Consider the following 17,648-nt stretch of genomic DNA (forward strand, 5'->3'; position numbering starts at 1 on the left):
GAAATTAAAATATGATTCAAAAGTTCTCCTTTTCAGAAGTATTTTAAAAATAATAGTTTCACTGAAGCACTCGTAGACAATGATATATATATATATATATATATATATATATATATATATATATATATATATATATATATATATATATATATATATATATATATATATATATCAATCTAATAATTTTGTCATAACTAATTTTTATAGCTATAATAATTGATAATTATAATAACTAATTTTTTCAAATTTTTCAGAAGAGCGTTTTTGTGAAAAAATACCACGAGTTCATTATGTTTCTTAATATTATGCACCTATTTAGGGAAAATGAAAAATAATATGTAAAGTACATACATGGAAACAATTCTAAGGAACAGTTTGAAATAAAAATGCTATCTTCAGAAAAAATTGTTCTTTATTTTGAGCCTAACCTTTCAATTTAACTTCAGCATCGTTTGTAGTACTGAAGTATCGTTGAGAACAAAAGTTTGCCGCTAATTTTAACTAATTTTTTATTAAAATATTAATCGAGATTTTCGATATTTAAATATTAGTGGACACATATTTAATGGAATAACATTATTATCGAGAGATTTACATTCATGTGTCTTTTTGTCCCTATAATTATTGAATCTAATTTATAACTTACAACTTAAGCATCAATTATACTTAAACATCAACAAGTCTCAGATTCAAAAGAAAGAAATAAAACTCGAGTACTTCGCCTTTTTCTTTTATTCACTTAATTTTTGAATATATTGTACTTTATATACTTAATACATTAGCAGGCTTAAATTTAACGGGGAAAAAAATTAAAATATAGGGATTTACATTTATCTATCTTTTTACTTTTCATTTTATTTTTATAGCCGTCGTTGAGCAGCCAACCCAATCTTGAGTTTACGAATACCAGTGTTCAACTTCGTAGCTTTGTAATTTTGAACCCAATCCAGAAGACAAGAGAACTTCTGGATGAGTCATTGGGAGAAATTTACTTTCGTAGAGGACTTTATGATGCAACTAACCAGTATTTGCATTACATGAAGAGGAAAACCACGAAAACCACCCACGGTTAACCTAACACAACGTGACCCTAACCGATGATCCGTCGACTGTAGAGGATATTATATTTAAGTATTAGAGGATAAATTTTTTTACCGGTAAAAATAAAATTGGGCAATTCGTTTTGTTTTTAATTACATCATTTTTTAAATGCAATATACTTAATTTTCTATGCTTAAATATTAACAGACGCATGCTTAATACGCAAAATAAATAAAACTAAAGTAGCTTATATAAGACGGTCTTTCCACTTTTATAATGTTTGACTATAATGTATTTTAATAAAACAAATGGCGAAGGCAATAAAGGATGGATATACATTGAATATTAATAGTTACTGTAGGTTTAGTAGCGATACATATAAAGCATTCCAAATAAGCGCTTAAAGCAGAGAAATTAGGACATTTCTTTTAAACAATTAATGTTCTTTTCCAAAAATAATTTGTTGTAAGAACGTGCATTCGTTAGTTAATCTTTTAATTATTGTCTCCTCACGATTCGTAGGTTCTTTTTTCTAAAGTAATCACTTACGCTAGATCTATTACTTTTTTTTAAATCCTCCATATTGTTTACAAAAATCGAAATGATATTGCAACATTTAGAATCTAATTGTTATTTACATTATGATTTGCTTAATATAAAGATTAAAACCGTATTAATAAATATTAAAAAAATTTATGAATTGATTTATTTTTATCTGCTGTTCTACAAAAGACATTTTTAGACTGTTTTTTTTATTGCATTTGTTGCTGTGAATTATCTTTATCTGTATACGTGAGGAGGTGGGTAAGAGAATACGTGTAGTTGTAACTTGTTCTTATGAAAATCATAAAATAGAAGAAAAGGAAGTTTGGATTGTTTAGAAGTCATAACAACATTTCCCGATCCCCTCCAGTAGAACAAAATTTCCTATTTATTCCGTATTTTTAGAGACTTAAAAGAATTCTTTTTTATATTTAAAAATTTTTTTTTGATAATTTTATTACAAACACAAAAATTAGCACAAACACAAAACTTTCTTGAATCACATTACGAACGTAAAATATTTTGCTAATTAATACAGTAACATAATAAACAAATTTATTGAATTTTATTTTTATTTAATTTTATAATCGTCGTTGAACGGCTGACCCAATTTTTGGGTTTACGACTATTAATGTTCAAATTCGTAGCCTTGTAATTTTGAACCCAATTCAGAAGACAAGGGAACTCCTGGATCAAGTATTTGGAGACATTTGCCTTCACGGAGGACTTTTTGATGAAACTCACCTGCATTTGCAATACACGGAGAGGAAAACAACGAAAATCTCCAACGGTTAGCCTGACTGCAAGGGGACTCTCACCGATGATCACTAGTGAGGATATTTTACTGCAGAACTGCTTTCGGTGCAAGCCGGATGTGGAATTAGTATCGACCAGCCATCTTTGGGATTCGAACCCGGTTCACCTCATTGGAAGGCGAACGCTCTATCCCCTGAGCCATCACAGCTCTATTGCCTTTTGTTAAGAAACTGTGACACACAACTAGGAAACACCATGACACTGTTGTAAAATTTTCATAAAATTCTTTTGAAAACTTTTTTACAGTAGACATATTGGAGAATATCAGGCTAAAAATATTTTTGCTACAGGATTTTTTTTGAGTTTTGAGTGTTGGGCTCTTTTTTTTTTTTTTTTTTTTTTTTTTTTTTTTTTTTTTTTTTTGAACGAAGGGAAAGTTTGTATCCGCATTTTAACCCTTCATATGGCAGTGAGAAGCATAATTGGCACAAACTTTATTAATTCATAAATGAAGCTCTTTTCCCACCTATGATTTGGGAGGCCTCTCTGCTGATAGTTTAAGAAAATGAGCTTTGTTTACATAAATGTAAGTAATAGTAAAGGTTAGCGAAGGGTCAAGAAGAGAAAGGCTAACCCTGGAAAACTATTTGCTCTCGTGCTTTATATGTTCACAGTTAATTTGAAGAATCTCAGATTTTATAAATTCGGTTATTAATAAGCACGGAAATTCAAGTTTATGACAAGTTCATTACAGTAGGTAAAATAATGAAAAATTTTCCAGCAAAAAATTATCTTAATTCAAATTAATCAATCCAAAAATTATTTTGACATAAACATTACTAAAAAAACATTGCCTTATAAAGGGGTATAGTGTTGACTGCTGTAAAAATGGATTAGGATTCAGTTTAAACATTATAACAAAGAAACTAAATTATTAATTAAAATACGATTTAGTTATCCACTGCGAACTAAAAGGAATTTTAAATTAAAAGAAGCGAACGTTTAATTAGCTTATAATTCAGTGGACTGTAAGAATTTTAAACTATTTTTTAAAAAATTTGTTATCACATTAAGGAATTTTTAAAAAATTAGGACAGACTGAATATTTTGAAATAAAAGAATTTTCTGAATATTTATATTTTTAATTGGTTAAAAAAAATTTGTAACCAAATTAATGATTTTGTAAAAAAAGCATACATTAAGTAATTATGCGGAATGAAATAAATTTTTATAAAATGCTCGTAGTTTTGTACAAACTGTGTTGTATAAAATGTTTGTATAAATTTCTGAATTTGCAAAACATGTAATTGATATAAAATAAAATAGATTAATAATTAAATAGAATAAAAGAACTTTCTGTGTATCTAAAGTTTTGACATGTTCAAAAAGTTTAAAATCAAATTAAGGAATTTCTAAAAAGTAGGATAATGGACATGTAAAAGAAATGTCGACAACTCAACTTGTTTGTAATGTTACAACTGAGATTATATGAATTGAAATATTATGAAAGACGTGTTTCAATAAGTGATTTCCTCTTCAAAAAGCAAATTTATAATATAAAAATAAACAGATAATTTGCTTTTGAGGAGGTGTGATTGACGCATAGAATTAATGAGAACGTTTTGGGTTGAATTGAGTTGACAGCTATCACCTTAACTTTACATAAATGTTGAAACAAGGTTAAAAGTTAATATAATTCATTTGTTTTTGTTTTGAATAGAAAAAGTGCTTTTGAAATGTTCAGCACTGTTTAATTTTATTTACTCCTCCAGATGCTTTGTTAATGCATTTTTAGTATACGTAAAAATTTTTGATTTAGGTCAGGTAAACTGTCATTTTGAAATATTAATAATTGCACTTTCAAATCCTAAATGCAATTTTGATATAACATAGCGTTTTCTGCATATACTGATGATACAAAAATGAAACTGAATATCTTTAATAACTTTCCATCTAATGATCGAATTTGCACCTGTTAACATGTAATTTAATGATTAAAAGAGAACTTAAATATGTTAAATGATTTAATCGAACCTTATTTCTAACCTTATAAAACCTTATTTCTTTTAATAATATAACATATTTCTAAGGATTCCCATTTCTGATTTTCAAAACATGCCGAGTTGTAGATCACTTAGCCGTGTTAATGTGATGGATAAGTAATCAACAACTCAGCATGTACTTGAATTAATGCCCTATAGGAGAAATATTGAGTGGCTATGCACCAATAAGATTCTATGGACTAGATTGTAGACTGCGTTCCTTTCATTTGTTCATAATTAATACTTTTTCTGTTCTATTTGTCTCCAGTTTTTCAACAGATGTACTTGTAATCAGCATTTAGAAATTCAAAACTAAAACTGTAATCTTATATAATCTAACAGCTTAAATTGGAAGCGGTTTTCGTCTCTCCCTCGAGCTTTTTATATTTTTAAAAATTTCGAGGTAAATATTAAGCAACATCTAATCTTTTATTTTTTTTATTGTATTTATTCATTTTTTCTTTGTTTCTCTTGAGATCAAGTGCGAGTTTATAAAATCAAGACTTCGAGAAAGATAAATCTGTCTATAGCAATGGATAGATGGTCATTATTTAAGGGAAAAAAGCGAAAAACAATCCGCGTTCTCTGAGCTGCAGTGTGATTCTTTGAGCTGTAGAGTTTTTAGCAGAGTTCGTGATTTTTTGTATTTCAATCGGATTTTTTTGATTTCAATCAGATTATTTAAATTTTTATTCAAATACACTGTAAGAACTTTAATTTATGACTAAAAAAACTTTATAAGAGTTTAATCAAAATTAAATTAATATTAAAACAATATTATAACAATATTTTGGAAACTCTAACTTACTAAAATAATTTTTCATTGTAATACATAGCTTTGAATGCATAGCAACCATTCTGAAACAGATGCATGATTGAAATTTAAAGACTAGATGAAATAGAGAATTTAAAGAATACTTTAACTGTAAAAATAATTCAATTAGCAAACCATAATTTTAATTGAAAATTGTGATTTCTTTTTTTTTTCTTTTGATTTTTAAAATGACAAAATAAATGTAACAGATTGTGCTTATAAATACAGTCATTCATCAAAAAATAAATAAATATTTAATCTATGTATATTTTTTATTAAAATATTCATTTTTAATCCTATACCAAAATAGATAAGCAAAAAATGTTTTACAAAAATCTGTGTACTCATTGGAATTTTTTTTCACAAAATTTCTTTATAGAAAATCTGATAATGTCAAAGATACTGTAAACATATTATGAGAAAAAAATACCAGTTACCAGTTAATAATCCTACTGTTTCAAATAGACTTTGTAAGAGTTTGAAAGGGAAGAATAATGACACTATATCAGGAAAAAAAATATCTGAATTCATCAGCATTTTTTTTCTATTTTTGGCATATTAGGGTAATTTTTTTTAATATAACCTCAAGCTTTAGAAATATACATTTTCCACCAATAAAATATAATGCAGATTTTAATTCCATGCTTTTTAAACCAAAAGGTAGAATTTTAATTAACATTATTTGCAATTTTTTTTTAGAAAAAAAATCATGTTTATTAATTACTTTCTACAGCTATGCAAGTTTATATTAAGACAGCATTAAATGTTTACTTTAATCTGTACTTTCAATCTCAAGAATCAAAAAATTTTTAAAAATGTAATTTCAAATGTATTGGAATTTAACACAGACACACACATATATATATAAATTTCGAACTTGTTTTTGAATGTTAATATGGCGCTGATAATTTTTAAATATAGAGATATATTAAATTGAGTAACTCAACCCACATATCACTTACATTTCGCTTTGTTTATTTTTGAGGAATTTTATACTTAACATCGGTGTACTGATTACTTTGAAGTGGTCACAAAGCATTTACCGGCTCGGAAATAATCACTTTTTAAACTTTTTTTTCCTTCCTTCTAGAGATTTGAATAGAGAAAGTAGGGGAAAAAAAAGAGAACACAAAGCTTTCTCGAGAAATAAAAGAGGTTGATAAAGTGGCATATTCGACAATCATAATATATATTTTGAAGGATCATTATACAAAACGTTTTAATGTTACCTGCAAGAAAAGATTGTGGACGCAATGACCGTTTTATTTCCCCCCGTGTCAATCAAAAAAAAGTAATAATTTTCTCGCTCCCGCATAGGAAAAAGAAAAATCAAATCTCCAGAAACACGAAAAAGAGCTGGATTTTGAGAGCAAGTTTATAAATGCAGCAGCTTTTTAATGACTTGCTCGCTTTAGTTATTCAACCCTTTTTGATTTGTTGGTCCTTGTGATTTCGTCACAGCTCTTTGTATCTAGACTCGGAAACACAATCGAATAGAGATCGTCACTCTAAGCTGCTTTAAACACGAACCGGATTACGCGTTCTTCCATGTTTTTGATGAAATTAAAGAGAAGGATTGTGCTATTAAGACCGTAAGTTGATTTAGATATTTTGATATCACTGTTGTGTTTGATATTTTAGTACAGGACCGAATTTTTTTTTCTTCATTTTAATGATTATTTCAAATGAAACACACTTTTTATAAGGCGGCTCGTTTTCTAATATAAGTAATTTATTAAAAAAAAGAACAGCGAAATATATACATTATAAAATTTTTATTTGAACGATGAAAAATTATGCTTAAAATAATACATAATTGTTCGCATAGAGCGATAATAATTAGAATTGAACTGGAATTACTGGAATAATATGTACTTAATTATGCCTGGAGTATCACTTATACTTTATACATTATAGGTTTTTAATCCAAAAGAAGAAAAATTATACTTAGTTCATACAAGTAAAATTACTCAATTGTGTACTTCTCAATTTTGCTCAATATTACTATTCAAATTATTTATATACTGAAAAGAAGAAAAATTATACAGTGCAATAAAATAATGTATATACATGTTTGTCATCGTAATAAAAATTACAATATATTACATATTTGATACCAAATTAAGAATCACAGTATTATAATCAGACCTGTTTTTAGAAGGTAATAAAATGCGTAATCGCTTAGCCGCTAAACTAAAAGACTGCAATGAAACAGTTCCATTTATCAAGTTTATTCAATTCATATTGGTACATTTTAAAGTCGGAAATGCATGTAATATTTTATATCTGTAAATTTTCAAGTTATTTCAATGCAATTCGAATGTTTTTATAATAGTAATACGTTTTTAAACGCTACAAATTTATAGTTAGCATCACGTTCCTTATGCAAAATGTAGCGAGTTTTGTTGTAAAAAGTTTCAAACGCAGCTAATATGTTCTTCACCCAGAGCCGCTGAAACTTTTGTCAAGTTATTAGTTTTTGCAAAAAAATTGCACGACTTTGGTGCCGCATTGATAATTGCATTATTACATCTTCGCTGTCATATTTCATTATTAAAATGGTAATATTAGAACATTAAGGTAAAATTGGTTCAAGAGATGTAGTACTCGGTTTAGTTTTACGAGAGATCAGAATGTTTCTCACAGCTGGCATATACTGGTTTAAAGTAGCTCCAATAAAAACATTCGACTCACATTAAGGTAAAAGTACCGGCACTCAGGGTGGTAATACTTTTTACTCGAAAATCCATTTTTACAGGCGCGTGTTACGGAAAAAAATACTATATAAAAATCTGATCCGTAATTTTTAGACTAATAATTACAGTAAAATCACTCTAATTAAATAAATATTACTGTAAAAATTAAGGTATAATATTTTACGGTAAAAATGGATTTTATGGACGATACACCAAGTGTCGGCATTTTATACCGTAATTTGATCCAGAATTTCTTTCAGTGTCATCACGAATCATGATAGTCCTTGAGTTTCATTTATGGTATTCAAACTGTGGGAGGTTCTCTTCTCTTAATTATAGAAGTTTTTCAGGTCACTTTGAAACAAGAAAAAAATTATTTTAGGAAAAAAAAAATTATTTTTAGGGAAAAAAATTTATTTTAGTTGAAAGAAAAATTTATTTTCAGGCAATTTTTTCTTATTTTCAGGGGGGGGGGGATTTGTTTTAGGGAATTTTTTTTTTATTTTCAGGCAATTTTTTTCAATTTTTAGGAAATTTTTTTTTTTATTTTTAGTGAAATTTTTTTACAAAGAAGAATTCGGGCAGTACAGCGTGATTCAAGAGTTCCTTTTGAGTTTTGTTCAAAATTATAACCGCATAGATATGATTATGCTTTGCTTCAAATCAAGTAAAAGAACTGATTTTTCATCGATTGTGTGAAAAAAGTAAAAGAAATTATTATTTCTTTCTATCTTAATTATTGATTTTTTTTTTAATATTTCGAATTAAAATCTTGAATCAACGCATTATGTTAAATAAATGATAATAATTTCAATGTCAACGTACTGAAATATTTCAAGTTATAAATTACCCAAAAAGGTGTAATTATAATATTAATTGTACTTAATATTACTATTATTACAATTAATATTACGATTAATTATTATAATTATACCAGATGGGTAATTTTTACATTATTATATTAGTGCACTTATATTTGTGATTAATACTTTCGAGATAATGTGACAACAATTAGAGTGTTGAAATAAAAAATGTAACAAATATAATAAATATAACAGCCATAGGATTTTCCCGCCATATTAGTACTCGGTAAAAAAAAAAAAATTCGTAAAATCACCGTGCTGTTTTCTAATGACATTTCCGTTAAAAAAACAATAAAAAAACAATAAAAAAAACAACTCATAATTCTGGTAAATAAAACCAAAATATACGATATTTAAGCTATCCATTTGGTAATTTTTTCGTACATACGATAAAGGTTTACTAGAAATTCTGAATTTTAAAATATAGTTCTTATTATTACTCATTTAGAAAAAAGTACAAATCTGAAAAGTAAATTTAACCGATTAAATAGTTTTTATGTGATGGTCTAAGGCAGGGATGGTGAACCAATGGCACGCGTGCCATTTATGGCACCCGACACAAAATTTTGGGTACGTCACCGATCACATTTGTTATTACACTATGAATTGTTATTACTCAAATGCTATTAAACTATGAAGCATATGTAACAATTAAATTAAAATTCACAAAAAACACGCAAAATAATAAACAATTATTAATGAAAAAATTAACAATGAATGCTAAAATTAACTGGCAATTAATAAAGCAATTAATAACCATAAAAAACAAGCTAACAATAAATAAATAACAACAAAAAAAATAAACAGTCCTGCTTAAACTAACATCTTACAACCTAATACAGTGAATTCGCGATAACTCGAATCTGATAGTACTGACGAAAAACTTCGACATATCGAAAGTTCGACTTACCGTTAGTTTCGGTTTTGGACTTTCAAAATATTGTCGGATTATTTAATTAATGCTTATTAATTACAAATCTTCTAAATGCTTACAATATTTAACATCATTTTTCTGACAAGCCATTTACGATAAAACTGTTTGAAGCACTTTATGATACCCTGGTCCATCGGCTGCAACTGTTGTGTTTGGCAGGAGAAATTGCAAGTTTACTGCCTTCAAATTAGGTAGATCACTATGCGCTGTGCATCTATCCATAAAGAGTATCAGTTTTCTTTTCTTAGCGAAGAATTTCCGATCCAATTTTCTTACATAGTCTTCAAATAATACTGATGTCATCCAAAACTTTTTGTTAGACTTGTAATCCAAAGGATACGTTTTTACATTCTTGAAACATCGGGGATTTCGGTATTTTCCGATAGCAAGTAAGGGCAATTTCTCTGTCCCAGACTCATTTCCTCCAACTAGGACAGTCAAACGTTCCTTGCTCATTTTACCCCCTGAGCAGTTTTTATCCTTAAGCATCATAGCTATCTTATTTGGAAGGCATTTAAAAAATAAACCCATTTCAGCAATATTGAAAACATCATTTTAACTGTATCCTTGAAGTAAATTTGGTAACGTTTCATTTAACCACTGTTCACATACTTCAAGAGGGACAGCTTTAGCTTCTCCATGAAGAGTGCGAAAGACATTGTGTGTGTGTTGCAAAGGAAGGGACAAGATATCAGCTCCTAGGATCTTTTTCTTGCTTCAAAAGATCCAAAACAAATCGAGTTAAAGGGTGTAAAATTCGAGTAATCGAGAATAATTAGCATGAAATTGAAGATAAAAGGGTCGGGACCTCATAAAACAATCGAGTTATAGTAATATTCGAGTTATCGTACTTCGAGTTATAGCGAATTGACTGTATAAGTTATTTGTCATCTAATCTGCAACAACAGAAGTCACACTGATGTTGATTTAAGTTGAATTACGCGTATAGCTGAGACAGTAAAAATTTTTTTTTTCAATGTAAATAAAGAGTTTTGAGTTGATAGTATTTAGAATTATTATTTTCCCAATAATCACGAAGTCAAAATTATTTGACGGCACGTCTATGACCTCATCAAACAATTTTTTAGAAAAAATGGCACGTTGGTGTATAAAGGTTCGCCACCCCTGGTCTAAGGTATCATGATAAAATTATCAAATTTTACCTTTTTACCAAATTTTATCGCATATTATAAAACCGTATTTTTTGCTAATTTTACCAAACTAAATCAACAGATCCCTTCGGTAAAAATTACCAAGTTTTCTGGTGTTCTCATAAGCACGGTAAATTTTTCCATATTCTGGTAGTTTTGACCGCACTTTTTAGTGTGACATTCTATCCTATTGGTAGAAGTGCTAAGTCGACTATATGGTGACATTGGTATATTTCGGCTTAATATATTCTCAAATAAGGCTGAGGAAAAATTTGGGATTTTAGATATTTTTTTTTATACATTTATAATAAATACTAAATATTTTTATATCATATTTATTCTTTCCAGTTACCTAATTGGAATATTTTTAGCTTTATTTTTACAAATTATTCGATTAAACTTTAAAAAAATATTTATTTTGTAGAAATTGTTTTCAATAAATCTCAAAGCATTCAATCGGTTTGTTACATGAAGAAATTAAAAAAAAAGCGTACATGATATTTATATTTATTGATTGTTTATTTGAGCTATTTAAAATTTAAGGAAATAATTATAAACGCATCAATCGAGAATTAAAAATACAAACAAAACATTTTTAATAATATTTAAGAGAATTAATTATTTCCGTCAACAACAAATTATAAAACTACGCAATAAATATTTAACTTATATGTTCCTTATTTTGATTACTACTTTAATGAAATGATTAAAGCTGAAAATAGATCTGTCACGTACCCTTTGTTTAATGTGACAATTTACTCCTTCATTTAAATCTAATCTTTTAATTTTTAAATCTTTATTTCCCTTTTTTTATAACAGTTTAACTTTATTTCATTTGAAATTTTCCATGTAATTTTTTAAAATTGGGGTTGTTTCTTTCTCCACAATTTAAGCATATAATTTTCTTAAAATATCTTGTCTAGAAAAATTTCACTTTTCTTTTCGTAAAATTTCGTTTTCCTTTCGTTTTCTTTCGTATATATTAATTTTCTGTTCGCCCTTCTTCGCTGGTCAACGCGGTCATTGCATTTCCTGTGGGGAGAGTTACCCCTTTATTCTCACCCTTCTTTTTTCTTCATTTAGTTTTTTAAGGGGGGCTTACTTAACCGACCCCTTTCATCTGATTTTCAAACTCTCCCCTCTTTAAATTTAATAGGTTAGCGCTTTCATGGGTCTAAACCAGTTAGCGAATTTTTGAAGATGCTTTAAAATGATGCTTGCTTGGTGACACCAAGGGGTGTACCCTCTGCCCCCCTCTCTCTCCGAGATACGGACTTATGCCCGTATCGACGAGATTTACGTTTTTACAACCTATTTCTCAGCCTTTAATTTTAATTAAATCCACAAACCGTAATTAATTTCTGTAAATTGAATATCTACATTTATACCTGTAAGAAAAATAGTTATCGACAATGTCAACCTACATGTATGAAAAGGTACCCCACCATCGAATCGAGTTAACATGCCTTATATACTAGTGAATTGGAATAATATTTTCGTAATGTATTATATTTTATTGGAATTCTAATTTATTGGAATTATATTTTTGTATATTTATATTTTATACACTACAGTATTACTCCACCAGAATTATACCTGTGATAGAATTCAATGAACGGACACCACTAGTTGATTCATTGCTGTTTGTTTGTGAGAAGTCGGGAGAGCTGTATTAAAATCACCGTACCTTTGCGTGCCGATCATGAGAGCTCTATTAAGTTCAATGTCGTGGTCACTTCTGTGTTGCCTTTAGTAGTCGATCGTATACGCTGAGCGTTGTGTGTGACCGAGACTGAGAAGCAACAGCGTGTGGAGGTCAATGTCGTCTTCACTAGTAGCAAGTCAACTGTTCAACGATCGAAGTTGGATTGTTCAAATCGTAGTGGGCGCTTCTGCCAAGGTAGGCATGTTCACATCATGTCCGGGTCACCAATCTGGGGAGAGTAGTCATAGACAATGTCAACCTTCATCTATAAAAAGTCCCTTGTCTTCTGGATTAGGTTCAAAATAACAAGGCTACGGAGTTGAACATTAGTAGTTGTAAACCCAAAAATTGGGTCGGCTGTTCAAAAAAAAAAAAAAAAAAAAAAAGAAAAAAAAAAAAAAAAAAAGGCAAGCATCTCGAGAGGGAATCTTAAAGCATCTTCAAAAATTCGTTAACTGGTAGAATCAGAAAAGCGTTAGCCAATTAAATTTAAAGAGGGGAAAGTTTGAAAATCAGATGAAAGGGATTGGTTAAGAAAGCCCCCCTTAAAAAACTAAATGAAGAAAAAAGAAAGGTGGGAATAGAGGGGTAACTCGCCACACTGCGCGATGACCGCGTTGACCAGCGAAGAAGGGCGAACAGAAAATTAATATACATTACGAAAAAAAAAGTGAAATTTAGCCAGACAAAGGCATTTTAAGAAAATTATATGCTTAAATTGCGGAAAAACAAGAACTTTAATTTAAGAAAATTACATGGAAAATTTCACATGAAATAAAATTAAATTGTTATATATAAAATAAGAAATAAAATTTTAAAAATTAAAAGACTAGATTTAAATAAAAGAGTAAATTGTCACATTATGTAAAGGGTGCATGTGATAATACCTAAATAAGATTTTCAATAATTTTTAAAAGAAATAATTAGTCCAATTTATAACAAAATGTAAAACAGCATAAATAATATTTATCTTAATTGGTAGTCTACTTTGCAATTATTTTGATTAATATTTTAATGAAATAATCAAACGTAGCAATGTAGATTTATAGAGTATCTAAATAAGATTTTCAATAATTTTTAAAAGAAATAATTAGTTCACTGCTTAACAGATACAAAAACCGCTTAAATAATATTTATTGTATTTAGTAGCTAATTTTAATGTTATTTCGATTGTTATTATTAGAATATTAATAGAAAATTAAAGAATGTCAAAATATAATTCTGTTTGACGAATACAATTCCCACTGTCCTGGAAGAATATTTAACTTTTAAGATGTAGAACGGAAACAAAAATCGGTAGAAATGGAAAATAAAAGTGATTCTAATGAAAGACTTGAAAGTATCGTCATTAGCGTTCACCTTTTAGAGAGAGAGGTTAAAGCAACGAACTCATTGTCCAGAACAAAGGGAAGCGAACGAGTTTCCTTCCATCTATTCAGGGGAGAAGATGCTACTTTTGGAACGATGCAAATACGAACACAGAATTTTTATTTGGTATATTGCTTTTCCTTTTTTTCAACTTCCAATCATCATTCGAATGGGTGTTTGTGTGTTGATCTGAGTTGTTTTCGGGTTCATTAGCTCGAGAAGTTCATTTGGAGTGAAAACAAACGTCCATGTGCAACGAGTCTTAGAACATTTATCGTTTGTTTTGATTAAACATTTATCGTCTGAAGGAATAAAAAGGTAAGTTTAAAACTGTTTAAAAATATAGAGATATTTATTTTCGAATCAAACTTGTTGATTTAAGATTTTTGATATTCGAACTATTCTAATATTCAAAGAATTCTAATATTCGAACTCTGATATTTTAGTTACTGTTTAAATAGTTAAGAAATGCAGTTGAGAAATATTAGGCAGTGATACCGAGTTTTCATGAGAATGAGTTTTCAAGTGATTTTTTTTTATTTATTCCTCCTCTGCGGGGGTTTCTAACCTTTTTTTTAAAGTCAAGACTAAAAATAAACGACCAGATCTCTTTCATTTTAATTTGAAATTAGTATTGTAAATATTCATTATACAACACAAATTCTCATTTTTGAAAATAGAAAGACCTATAGATTAACAAACGGTTTAGTTAGAATGTTATCTATAAAATTCAACTAAGTTAAAGATATTTGTCAATAAACTATGAAATTTATGAAATAATTACTAAACTACTAATGGCATAATACAATACTAATGAAATAATTACAAAATATAAAGATCACGCATTTTAAATGTAATGGAAACGCCTGTTCTAACCTAAATCTATTAGTTATTTATTTGTAATTCAAAGTTTCTTGACGTCTCTCCTTATTTCTTACGAAATACCGATAATTGCAATATTTTGTCATAGGTTTTTCTTATATATCATTCGGGTTGCGTCCATAGTCCAAATGTGTTTTTGAATTTCAATTAAAATTGTTAGTATAATACTAAATATTTATAAGAACAATCATTGATTTAAGTTTACATGTTATATATACATGCAGAAAACATAATGAAATAGTCTGCTAATTAAATTAATTAAGTAAATAAGTCCAAGATCTGTAAGAGTACGAGAAGCTTACAACTTTCATCACACTTTGTTAAATTTCTTGAGTATCTAAAAAAATTTACACCATGTAATTTTGATATTATAGCTTTCAAATAAATTATTCACCTTAATATCCTAGAATATCTCCTAAATGTTCATAATACAAAAAATCTATTCTAAAAAATCTATCGAATGAGTTATCTATTCTAAGTATTTGTATGTAGTTTAGCATTATCGTGAAGCATAAAAAACAAAAAGGTCCTTTGGAATGATGAATCCAAATTTAATTTGTTTGGAAGTGATGGCCGACGTTTAATTTGTATATAGTTTAACATTATGTATTTTTATACGTATTTTTCTTGATTTTTTAAAAATTTTTTTGAAATTTTCAATGCGAAAAAAATGAATGGAAGCCACTCTTTTTGCTTGCATCTGGGAGCAGCTAAAACAATGATCACCCGGTAAATGTTCTATTCAGATAAATTGAAAATTCATTTGATGAGAGCCATCAGCAACAATTTATTATTTTTTAATGAAGGAAAATTTCGATTCTGTGCGTTAGGATGAAGGGGCGGCTGGATCGCGGTTGGCACAATATTAAACTACATACTTAGAATAAATAATGTTAAACTATATACAAATTAAACGCCGGTCATCACTTCCAAACAAATTAAATTTGGATTCATTGTTCCAAAGGACCTCGTTTTTTATGCTTCGCGATAATGATAAACTATATACACATACTTAGAATACATAATGTTAAACAATACACAAATTAAATGTCAGTCATCTTTTCCAAACAAATTTGAATTCATCACCTCAAAGGACCTTCTTGTTTTTTATGCTTCGCGATCCTTTGGAAATTTTAATCAGATCATCCTACACTTTGTCCGGGTGAGAAGTTATTTTACAGGAACTCGTGCACACAATTCAGCTGCATTCAGACGGTGGGTTTACCCACTTAGAGTCCTTGTTCGGTGGCCATCGCCTTGCATATTTGATAGGTGTTCTTGTGTAGACTTTCTTCGGATTAACACATCTTGACGTATTGGGAGAAGGGAGAGGCTCCTCACCTTGGAAGATCGAGCACACTTTTTCCTTCCCTCCATTTCTTTACTATGTGGCCAACAGTTGATTTTAGAATTCTAAAATTTCTGACGATAGCAGAATGTGAGACTTTTTTCTTAGATTCTTTAATAATCAAAAGACGAGTAGCCACAGGTGCGTTATTTCCTGTTTTGATACTGAAACTGATAAAATAAACACCAATATTTTCACTTGAGAAATAGAGTTATAATTCTTTAAGGATTAAGCAAATGAGTTTCGCACACAGCGACGCTGCTGTAAGTTTGTTTTGTACACATAAATCTAGCTGATTGATTTTCCAGTTTTATATACACGAAGCGTCGCATAGTGTCTGTAGGATATTCAAGGAACGTAAGAATATGTAAAGCTAATTTAGTATATGCGCAAATTTATCGAATGAATAAAACCATTAGCATACTGCTTCAATAGAAAAAATAAGAAAGGATTAATTAAAAGGCAGGAACTAGATTCACTCCTATATATTCTCTGTGAAATTCGTTTACACTAATTGCTAAGCTACAGGAGTATTATTGTGTGATAAATTATAACATATATTTAAGCTAAGCATTAAAAACATGAACTGTGTTATACTGTCTCAAAACTTTAACTTTTGAATAAAATATTTCGAATTCTTGTGTGATTTTTTTGTTAAATTAAAAATCTTTAAGTCTATTACAAGTTGTTTTTCATGTTGGATAATTAAAACTACAAATTACTAATTTACATTATTGAGGAATTTTTGTTTACAGAAAAAAAATAGATTAAAAAAAAAAACACTGAAGTACAGAAATGACAAAAGTCACCCGACATGAATTCCATCGAACATTTATGGGATATAGTCGAGAGGTCAGTTCGTGCACAAAATCCTGTATTCGCAATTGTGGACTTTTGAGTCTAAATGGCTGGATATTCCTGCAAAAGAATTTCAACTGTACTAGTTGAGTCCATGCCATGTCGATTTGCTGCACCCTGAAGAGCTTGAAGAAGTCCGACACGATATTAAGATGAATTCCATGACTTCATCACCTCAGTGAATTACAGGGTGGCTACAAAATATTGTTACAAATATCGAATCATTTTATCGTGCAGAAATTAAATAGAAATGATAAATACGCAAATAGGACGAACACTATAACTGGAAATTTACTTTAATTTAGCTGTTTAACCATCAACCTTTTCGATGTCATCTTTAAACTGATTCTAAATATTTTGCTTTAAACAAAAATCGTCTGCACTTATAGAAAGTGTAATCGTCTGCACTGGAATCGTGAGAGAGCCTTTATCTTATCAAACGATTAATATTAATTCCTAATTTGTAGTGTTACAGTGTTTAGTTGCCATACTGTACAGCCACTCCCCATTTTCTCCATTAATACGCATGTAATTGTCTGTTCTGTATAAATTATTAACACTGATTGAGATTAATAGAATAATTAAATGTCTGCTCGAGAATTTTCGAAATGATTGCTAGGTGCGTTGTTTTTCAAATCAAGAATAAA

The 17,648-nt window shown here is 28.8% G+C and overlaps 2 protein-coding genes across 4 annotated transcripts in view; one reads left to right on the forward strand and one right to left on the reverse strand.

The window, feature by feature from the left end:
* Window positions 1–17,648, reverse strand: part of LOC107455484 (uncharacterized) — a 180,828-nt gene that overhangs the window by 54,420 nt on the left and 108,760 nt on the right. The window lies entirely within an intron of this gene.
* LOC107455486 (uncharacterized) overlaps window positions 1–17,648 on the forward strand; it is a 48,197-nt gene that overhangs the window by 12,927 nt on the left and 17,622 nt on the right. Inside the window, exon 1 of one of the 3 annotated variants that reach the window (XM_016073072.4) lies at window positions 6,654–6,788. The exons of 1 other annotated variant lie outside the window; for it this stretch is intronic. The gene's annotated coding sequence lies outside the window, so the exon portion shown is untranslated. Of the gene's footprint in view, window positions 1–6,653; window positions 6,789–14,093; window positions 14,232–17,648 lie in introns of those variants that run through there. One more of the 3 variants, XM_016073074.5, reaches the window with a different exon arrangement.

The sequence above is a fragment of the Parasteatoda tepidariorum genome, chromosome 6 (genome assembly GCF_982258835.1).
Source record: "Parasteatoda tepidariorum strain Cologne lab strain chromosome 6, Ptep-v5.0, whole genome shotgun sequence".
Classification (NCBI taxonomy): Eukaryota; Metazoa; Arthropoda; class Arachnida; order Araneae; family Theridiidae; genus Parasteatoda; species Parasteatoda tepidariorum.